This window comes from Dipodomys spectabilis, unplaced genomic scaffold (assembly GCF_019054845.1).
Source record: "Dipodomys spectabilis isolate Male_0828 unplaced genomic scaffold, ASM1905484v1 ptg000008l, whole genome shotgun sequence".
NCBI lineage: Eukaryota > Metazoa > Chordata > Mammalia > Rodentia > Heteromyidae > Dipodomys > Dipodomys spectabilis.
Window position 1 is genome coordinate 992698 of NW_024870685.1, and position 10922 is coordinate 1003619.

Here is a 10922-nt window from a genome sequence, read left to right on the forward strand (position 1 = left end):
AGCAGTGAAACACAGAAAAAAAAATCTGATTGGATACTTCAAACCAATGATTTCACATTTCTAAGTGGCTCACAAAAAATAATATTCTTATTAATATGAGATAGTGAAGACTTCTTTTATTACATATGCCAAAAAGTTCAGAAAAGAATTGAGCAAATGGAAAAAATAATAAAAAAAATGTTTTCTTAGAAGCCTTAGCTAAGCGTAATGACTTCAGCAGTGAAGGGAGGCCAAAACTTTTTGATATAAATTTTGTTAGTATTTTTACTCCCTAAAGTGATTTTACAGAGCCCATTTGGCTCACTACAATGCAGAACTGATTGAATGAAGACAGGAAAATACATTCCACATCCAAATGAGGCAACTTAAAGAGTTTTAAAAGAGAAATAATGAAGATGTAGCAGTGGTGGACCCAGAATGGCCTTCAGCTTCACTAGACTTGAAGTCAAGAAGCTGTGATTAATTGGAACTCCGGCAAGAGATAAGAGGAGGACATAGAAGTAGGACATAGAAGTATTGTCCTTTTGTAACAGACACTTTCTTCCAAAGTATGGGTGATTTAACTCTATTTTCCTCCATACAGCTTGGTGAGCAAATGCAAGACCAAGAGAAAAATAATCTATTGAAATAATTTTGCATAGAATAACTTCACTGTTCCTGATATGGTATCTAAGGAGAATCTTAAGAGAGAAGATAAAAAGTGCAGTATTTTTTGTTTCCTCTAAGCATCTTGTTAGCAAATATATCTTTGAGGTTAGACAATTCTGATTGAACCAACAAGTGATGAAGTACTTATTTTTGTGGGCACTTTAGACACAAGAAGTCTTTCAAGGTAAAAGAAAAAATATATAGCCAAATATTTGTGATCACAGCCTCTTGGACTGTTTTCTGGAGACAAAGTTTTACTTTAGATTTCTCCTCATTAACATAGATGTTGTTTCATGGCAACCAAATGCAAGAAGGAAGTTTTATGGACTCACTTGGCCAATTAAACAGCATGAAAGAAGAAAATGGCAAATAATATTTAATGAAATTACTTTGACCAATTACTTTGCCAGAAGAAAGAAGAAAAAATATAATTCAAAATCAATTGACTTAAAAGTATGAAGAAAGAGTAGTGAAGAGAGATTAGAGAAAATATAGAGGACTGTTTTCTCTCCAGTGGAGTAATGGGTTCTTATCTTGTTTCTTCCATTCTACCTCACAAGCTACCAAGTGTGTCTCAGGACTGGATTATCCAGTTCAGACAGAAAACTCGTAGAAGAAAGATACTGTTTGCAGCAGATATAGGTGATTTATAACCTTAGACAATCTAATTCTGTTCAAAATTCTCCCCTATCCCAAACTTCCCTCTTTGAACAGCTTTGTTTGCTTTTCCCAAGACTGCCCTTCATTAACTGATTAAAATTTTGAGTGGTCATATTCATACTCTAGAGATTGCTGTTTGGTTGTGATTTTTGTGTGTTTTTGTTTCTTGTTGTGTTTTGTAACTGAATTTTAAAAGGTTGTGCAATCCTGTTACAATTAAATATATCCATCTAATTGTCCAATGCTCCTAGATCAGAGTCACTCCTTCCATCATTCTCAACCAACCCTTTCTCCAAGATTTATTTCCAATTTACCACTTCCTTCATCATATGTGTACATTCAGTATTCTAACTGTATTTGCCCCTTGTTCATTTTGCATTCATTCTATGTCTTTACTATAATTCCTCTCTGATTTCAACTTCCTGATAGTCATTCTTATAAACTGTCTATTAATACTTTGAAAAATTTATATACATTCCATGGAGTTTCAATCCTGCATATTCTTGAACTGGTGCCAGTTTATATTTCCATAATTCATTCATCTGCAGCAACAATTTGCAAGACTGGATATGGGAAGCACCTAAACATGAATTTATTCTCAACCGTTTGGAAGATTAATCTTTAGTCAAAAAGAAAGTTAAAAAATGGCTTAGAATGTATTCCTAACTATGAATTTTTATAAATGGCTTTGTACAATGGTGTGATTCTTTTATTTTACATGGAATAATATTTTCTACTAGCTAGAAGTTTTGGAAAAAGAAGAAAATTAAAATGTATTCCTAGACAGGAATATGATAGAAGTAGAAGACAGATATTATGTTTGTCATATCTCTGATAAGTACCCATAGTCAAGACTTAAAGTCATACTTCTTACTATGTTAGACAGAGGGAAAACATAAAATAACATATGATAAGGCAACTATTTGTGATTTTTTAAAATGTACCTTATTAAATGATGAAATTTATTAGCTAACGTTTGGTTTTGAAATTTAGGAGGTTGATCTATTTAACACATTTCTGAAAGGCTCTTACTGAAAAACACAAATTGTGGGTGGTAGTATTTCTACACTTTAATGAATGGTTGAACATGTTTGGCATTAGTGCTGTGTAAATAATTCAACTCTATTTAACTTGCTCCCTACACTTGAAAAACTTGTAGTGTCACTAAGTATCATCAACTTGTCAAATGTTATTTTGGCAAAAGTGATTTTAAAAAGTTTATTTGAAAATGAATGTACTTTCAGGAGATTAAATGTAGATTATCATTGGTTTGAGAGTGACATTTTTATACCACCGAACCATGTTGTACTGATGTTCCAGTGTTTTGAAGCACTCCTTAGTGCTTCAAATGTTTTTCTGAATTACATTTGACCTCTAAGTCAAGTTTTCGGGCTTTGGTAGACCAATTATGGGTCTGTCCTTCCAGGAACTATTTTTGGCCCACTTATGTTGGAATAAAATCTTTCGTTAATCATAGGTGAGGGGTATTAAAAATAAACTTATGACACTTTGTGAACTTGTTCACTCATATGGGCTGGTCATCTGTAAGTTGAATGTTTGAATTACAGTACTTTCTCTCAAATTTTGTGATCTCATCCTTCATTTTAAGTTGCCTTGCATTTCACAATTGCTTACTGCTAATTCCTGCATCTCAAGGAATTGGGGCCCTGAAATATAGGAAATGAGAAATTGAGATGGGTCTTCAATTACTTTGTGTTGATATGTTGCAAGGGCCTTGGTGAAAAGTCTTGCCTCTGATATCTGATGATGCAGGTAACTGGGACCTGGGATCCTAGGACCCATGGGTACTGCAGAAAAATAATATATTTTAGACATCTTAGCAAAATTTGGGAATAATCAGTAGGAATGCTTCAGAAATATGGAGAAAAACAGTTTGGGACAGGCGAATTAAAACAATAAACAGAGCAGCAGAGTAAAATCCATTACAGATTAGAGGAAAATATTGTTTTTTTACCATGTGGATTCAGAAGGCAAAGAACAGTTATAATGTATCACAAGTTTATAGTAAAAACATTGCATTGATACTTTTTAAACTCTAATATATATTTTAAACCTAAATATTTATATTCCAATTCTATTTATTGGAAAAAATAAATATCAATTTATTTGTCAAATTATCAACTAATTCTAGTAAGTTTCATTGTGTGAAATATAAAATCAGCACATATTAATATAAAATATATGACTATATATAATTAAAAGGCACACATTTTGTATTGTTCTGTTGTAGTTACTGTATCAAAGCCAACTCTGTTTTAAATTATGATTCCATTATCTCTACCTCAGTGTTTGATAGGGTTAGACCTAAACTTTACCATTTGTAGATTTACAGCATGGAGGCAAGACGAAACACTGTGATTAAAACATTATCAACTTAATGCCTAATAACGAGGAGAAACATATGTACTTCTCCTGCAACTTTGAAAATATTTGGTGATAAAAAGGCAGTAGTGTAAGTTCCTGCCTGGTTGGATGGTAGACAGGCCAGAACAATAAGTAATCATGCATACGAACAATTTTTCCACCTTCTTGGCTTTAGCTACTTTTGAAATTGAAGGTATAATAAACAATTATATTTTGATAATATACCTTCTAGTCTGAACAGTTCTATTTGAACTGTTCATCTCTCTATGATCCCTTGTAACCAAGATTAGTTTTGTTCTAGTAAGAAAATCTTTGCTGTCAGGGTAAGATATTCTAGTTGGTCTGTTCCCACATGGAAGAAGGGTAAAGGCTCAGGTAGACATTTGTTCCAGTAACACCTCATTTGGGAAATTGGCAGCTGAAGAAGTTTAGAAGAAGCTCTTAAGCAATGCTTACTTTGAATCCATTAGGTCCACAAAGCTAATTCAGTTGGATAAATAAGTACTTGAAAAAGCCATCACCTTTGGAACTAGCTATAAGTAATTGAGAGTACGATCAAATACCAAATAAAAAGACTTAATACAGTCATAGACAAAAAAATTTTGCAAATGTGATCCATCGACTGATCAATATAATTTTTTTCCACTATTCACAGAATTTTAGGGAAGTAAGATCGATAGCATTGTTAGGAACAATAAGGTTTTCTTCTTACAATACAGAGATTAACATGGCACTTGCACAGGATAATATGAAAATTTGAGAAGTATTCCATATTTTTCATTCTTCAGATGCAAGAAATGAAAAACAGTTATTAAAAAGTTGATTACAAAATTACAAGTGTAACAATACACGTAATTTATATTATTAAATTTAGTTTGACATCAGTGTATTAAATCTTCACCTCAGAAAGGCGTTTATGTAGCATAAAACTTTACAAAACTTTTCAAATTAGACAACATTGTCATTTTATCCCAAAGAAAAATAATATTAAGACCTAGAAAAAAAGGAATCAGACTGTTCTATATGGAATGCAATCGGAAAGGACACATTAATGAACCTATATATTATAAAATAATGTAGAATTCAAAGTATATCTAGGAGAAAATAAATTATGAACATTATGCAAACATAGAATATAGAATATTTTAAAATATACTTTTTCAGACAAGCATCAGAAATATTTTAGTTTCTGTGCTACTCATTTCAACAGGTAAATTAAAATTATTTCTGATTAAAAAATCACAAACTCTGAAGACATTATTATACATGTATACAAAAACTATTGAATACATTTTTACATCAAAGGCAGGCCATTCACTTGGAAGAATTCCACGGAATCCATGAATTTTTACAGTAAAATATTGGTGCTGCCGGGCACTGGTGGCTCATTCCTATAATCCCAGCTACACAGGTGGCTGAGAACTGAGGATCATGGTTCAAAGCCAGCCTGGGAAGGAAAGTCTGTGGTACTCTTATCTCAAATAAACCACTAGAAAACTGGAAGTGGAGCTGTGTCTCAAGTGGTACAGCGCTCACCTTGAGCTGAAGAGCACAGGGATAGCTCCCAGGCTCAGAGCTCAAGCCCCATGACCGACCAAAAAAAAGATATTGCTCTTATTTGGATTGTGAAAATGTTTTGTAGGGACACAAACGATGGACTTGCATTTTTGAAATTTAAGAAACTTAACCCGACCATTAGGACTTCGGTGAACAATTTGTACAGCCTTTCACAACTTCATAGAGGTAGTGATACATAATTATCCTTTTGGCAATATCAAATGCAGTTTCTTCTATATTGTTCTTCAGGCCTGGTTTTATATAATGGTTCAACAGAAGGCTATCCAGCATATCTTTACTATCTCAATTCTCGACAGCAAGATGTAAGGGTGTCAAAAGTCCTTTAGCTTGGGGAAGTGGAACTGTGGCTCAAGTGGTAGAATGCTCCCCTTGAGCTGAAGAGCACAGAAACAGCACCCAAGCCCAGAGCTCAAGCCCCACGTAGGACCAAAAAAAAAAAAAAAACCACAACAACAAAAATCAAACATATTTGGGCTGGGAAGGTGGCTCAAGTGGTAGAGCGCTAGCCTTGAGCTGAAATGCTGAGGGACAGCGTCCAGGCCCAGAATTCAGGCCGCGCGACCAGACCAAAAAAAAAAAAAAAAAAGAGTCCTTTAGTTTGGGCATTGGTATCTGTATCATGATGAAGTAAGAAAGAAGCCGCTGTGGTATTATTCCACGTATAGGCACTGTGCAGGGGTGTGCAGTAATCTACAGTTATTGCATGTGCTTCTTGACACACCAACTCACAGACAATGTCTAAGTGTCCACTGTAGGCTTCTCGAAGAGGGGTATACTCATCATCATCCCTACTATTCACATGAGTGGCCTTTTGGGAAAGAAGTCTCCGCTCTGTAATAAGCTGAATATTTTCGGCAGCCCAATGAAGAAATTTGCTTGGATCCTTCTCCAATTTTTTTTTCTTGCAATTGATACCATTCCTTACTTTTTCATCTTGTTCCCCATATTCCTAAGAATTGCCTAACCAGAGACTTTGAGTGCCAGTGGGAATGAGGTGTCCATGTATTTCCCTAATATTTCACATTGGTTGAACTGGTCAGAAATATCTGGTGAATTTTCTGCAACTGTTTATTCACCATGATTTATTTTCTCTTTGTCCAATTTTACTATTCGAAATTATTATAACTGGAGAGCAGGGAATTGATGGAGAGCAGAGGAAAGATATTCCTTCATATTCAAATGTACACACTGAAAATGAGGACCAGTGATGTCTTCATGTGCAACGTATTCTAGGCATGAGAAAATAGGAAATAATGCCTTCTATATAAATGATTTGGGAAATGGCAGAGCAAAAAGTGAAATGATGCAACCAAAAATATAAAAGCAAAATAAATGAGGATAATTATGGAGCAATCATATTATGAGAACCATGAAAGGTAGAGAATAAGAAAGAGACAGATGTGTAATGACCTAGCTAGCCACAAAATCCATTTGTACAGCAGACAAAATTTTATTTTTTAAAAGAGATGGAAATAGAATTTATGTATTTACTTGAAATTAGTAAATACATTTTTAGTAGCCTACGTAAAGAGACATAACTTTACCAAATTACAGACAATAAAATAAATCCTTGATAATCCTAGTAACAGATCTGACTGAAATCAGTTGAATCATACTTTTCTTGTACAATGAAGGAATAAGAAGGTAGTAAAGCAGCTAGAGAAGGCAGGGAGATTGTATCTGTGACAAAACTTTGTGGAAATTGGTATTGAGGATTTCTTACTGGTGATCCACTTGCACTGGAAGCATGATTCTGAAGTATTGCTTGCTGATTCTGAACTATTGATTTGATCATTATATTCTCCAAGAAGAAAATGAGAATTGATAGTGGAGGACTACTAATACATTTTGACCTTCTCAATAAGCACTTTCAATCATCAAAATCACATGAAGACAATAGACAGGCCTACTTTTTAGATGAAAGCAAGTGTCTTATAAAAACAAGGAATGTATGTAGTCATGCAAAGGACTTCTATTTTACCAATGCCTCATACATTTTTCTAATGTTGGGTACCAATAAATAATGGATCTATTAGAAAGCTCTTAAGACTCATATGTTCAATAGTGAGTTCTCTTACACTATATCATGGTATTTTTTGTGTATGGTTTTAAGAATAAATTTACATTACTAACTTGAATTTCTGACAGGTCAGTATCATCACTGTACATCTTGCTTCTATACTCTCATTTTAAAATTACCATCTAAGTATGTGCATTAGATAACTATAGAGGAAAAAGTAGAAGCCACACTGATGGCTTAGGTCTTTAGTAGTATTTAATCAGTAAGATGAAATCTGAGCATTGTGGTTTGAAAGCAGACCAAGAAAAAAAGTCCATTAGATTCTGATTTGAAAGTAACCAGCAAAAGCTAGAAATGGAGCTGTTGTATAAGCAGTAAAATGCTAGCCTTGAGAAAACTGAAACAAAAAAATAAATTCTGGGACAAAGCCAGGCCCTGAGTTCAAGTCCTAGTATTAGCACCAAACAAATAAATTATTTAATAAGGTAATTAATTAATTAAAAATAAATTAAGTGGTCACATGTGGAGAGGAAGGTAAAATATAACATGTGTGGTAATGATTTATGTATTATTTTGTAATAAGGCATATTATCATTTGTCCTAATCACTAATATTTTATTTGGACTTTTTTGTACAAAAAACCCTGAATTTAGCATGCATGTATATGTGTGTGTACATGTGCAAACGTGTGTATGTGTATATGTGTGCGTGTGCTGTTGCAATGTTGCTTGCCAATGTGGACAGGGTGAGGCTGAAAAAAGCTAACTGTGTTGCAATGTTTTTATTTATCAGTGTTCTGTCATGTCATTTCAGGGGAACCACCCTTTGTACATATTATTTGTCTAATAATAACATCATAATCAAAGCATTTACAATATTAAGTTAGAAAAAGAGACCGCTTTCAGCTTTTATTGTATGTTAGGTAAGAAGATACAGACATAATTAGTTAGTAAGTTATTGCTATAAGATGATTGTCAGTACAAAATATGTATTTGACTTCTTAAATTGGTTATACTTTTAAGATACACTCATGGAGTGATTTGGACCAACTTGACCAAACAGGTATTTTTCTCCGGTGATTCCTGTGAAACACAAGTTGGATAAACTCTTTCCGGATTTCTGTTGAAAATTACTTTCTTTGCAAGATTATATTTATTCTCACTAAGAGATAATCCAACCCATACTATGTTTGACTATTCCATCTTATTCATTGAAAATAAGTATTGTGGATATGCTTGTTAGATATTCCTTTCAAAAATGAACAAACAAAAAGCCAATGTCATGTCCAGATTGTGGATGCATTTGAAGGTGTTTTGTACATGTACAGATATCTTTACTAATGGCTCTTTTGTGGGAGTAACTATGGCAACTTTAACAAATAAGGCTTTTTGAATATCTGTTCCAATATACATAACATCCCAGAGCAAGTCTTGCAATTTCTGAAAATCTTTTGAATATTTTAGTATTTTTTCAGTTCATTGAGTGTAGAGCTAAAATTTCTGAAATAAATATTGTTTAGATCTGAAAGTGTAAGTGGGTTTATACGCTTTTTTATGCTTCATTTTATGGAAACCCAATTTTTATGAAAGTAAATGGAATAGAATAAAAGAATGTAAGTGAATTGGGTAAGCTAATTATTAGTATAATTTTGTTTTGAATTAATAGTCCATTGAATGTAGATGATGCAGTTAAATTATTTCTTCTCTACTTCAGTTAGTTTTAGAATCTTTATAGTTATGAGTGAACTTTTAGTATAAATAAAGGTCTTTTAAAGCCCTCAAGTGAACTTTCCCCCAGAAGTTGAGAATATTACATAGGTAGGGACCAGAGATAGTAAGAATGTCAAGCAATCATTATTAACGGGATATGATACATGGTGGAATGAATCAGGGAAGCCTGCAGGTGCATCTGAAAATGTTCATATCCCGTGTCAAATGTTAAAACATCTTTGAAAATAGTACATAAACAGTCTGAGCAGTCAGTCTAGTGGAAAAGATTATAGGAGAAGTTCAGATTTGCTAATCTGTTTCTAGGTTAAATAAAACCAACTATGGCAGGGCAATGTGATTACAAGCCTGGAATTCTAGCACTCAGACAGGAGATTAGAGAGTAGAATTACATAACGATACCTTCCCTGGACCAGGTAGAATAATTTTGTCTCAGTAAAACAAACCATCAACAAGAAAGGAATACACAGTTGGAAGTTTGGCCTAATTTTGTCATTATGTTTTGAGAAGTCAAGTTTCCTATTGAATGCAACTCATACATATCGTCACTTGTTTTTTAAATGCTCTCATCATTACAGAACATTCCTAGATGCAAAATAGCTCATGATTCCCATCCAAAAATTTGCAGAAGTAAGTAAGCCTCATTCTGTTGTATTCCAAATAAATGTTGAAGGATTACAGAAGCTTATGTCTGGAGAAATAGCAAAGTTCGTCTAATGTAGGACTTTGTAGACCTTGTTAAATTATAATTTAGATTTAAAATATATTTTTTGGTTTGTTTGTAATTTCATATTCTATACGATACTACAAGATTCTTTTTAAGTATAGGGATTAATTGAAAAATTCACGAAAGATTCTGGCATTCTATTTGCCTAGATATTATTTCAAGAGAGTTATAATTATAATTAGAACATAGTTAATAGATAATTCGCACAGTTCATGTATACCATGTTAATATGAATAATCTAGACAGAGTTGCTAAGAAATGGATGACATTAATTTATACATTTAGAAAAACCAATTTTTTAAGGGTTTGGTTTAATATGGTATGAAGAGAGTAATTGTGTGACATCTTCTTTCTTCTACCTATATGTACCACAGGAAGCCATTTCCTTATTTACATGCCTCTGTATACATGGAGAAAAATGCTAGGTTTGGGGTTTGATTTCAATTTTGTTTTTGTTTTATTGGTTCGTCCTAGAGCTTGAACTCTTGGCCTGGACAGGGTCTCTGAACCTGTTTATGCTCAAGGCTCATGCCTTACCACTTCAACCTCAGTGCCACTTGAGTCTGGCTTTTGTGGAGAAGTTTTTTGGAGATATGATTCTAAGAAACCTTTCTGCCTGGGTGGGCTTTGAATCATAATTTTCCTATCTTAGCATAGTGAATATCTATGATAATTAACAAGTATACATATAAATAATATTTGCAAATGTTCTGATCTCAAGAATACCAGTGGAGGAAAAATGATGCAGCTCAGTTTATTGTGGTGTTCTTTTCAGAACAAGGAGGGTATCACATTAGCAGAGGTGTAGTATTTTTTCAAAATAGAGATAAGGTACTCATGATGTGAATTAAGGAATTTTAAGGTGTCCCTTACAAGTTGGAAACTGTTGGGCTTGTATGACTTTATGGCATAAATCTTGGGATTGATGGTCATAGACATAATAGCTTACTCTTATGAACAATTGCTTACTCTTGAAGAATTAATTATTACACATGCTTCACAGTTTTATCCTCTATCAGAATGTGGCTAATTTCTATTTACTTCTCAATCTGTAACACCTCATTGGAAACTGCATCTATTGCAGAATTACATAACATGCAAACAGGTACTGTTTTGAATCTCTTAGGTATGTTGAGAATTTAAAAATGAGTAGTTATTTGTCATAGGAATTTTGAAG

At 33.4% G+C, this 10922-nt stretch overlaps 1 pseudogene; it reads left to right on the forward strand.

Annotated features, from left to right (window-relative positions):
- The first annotated feature begins 4376 nt into the window (after positions 1–4376).
- LOC122124952 lies at positions 4377–4471 on the forward strand (annotated as a pseudogene).
- Positions 4472–10922: the final 6451 nt, after the last annotated feature.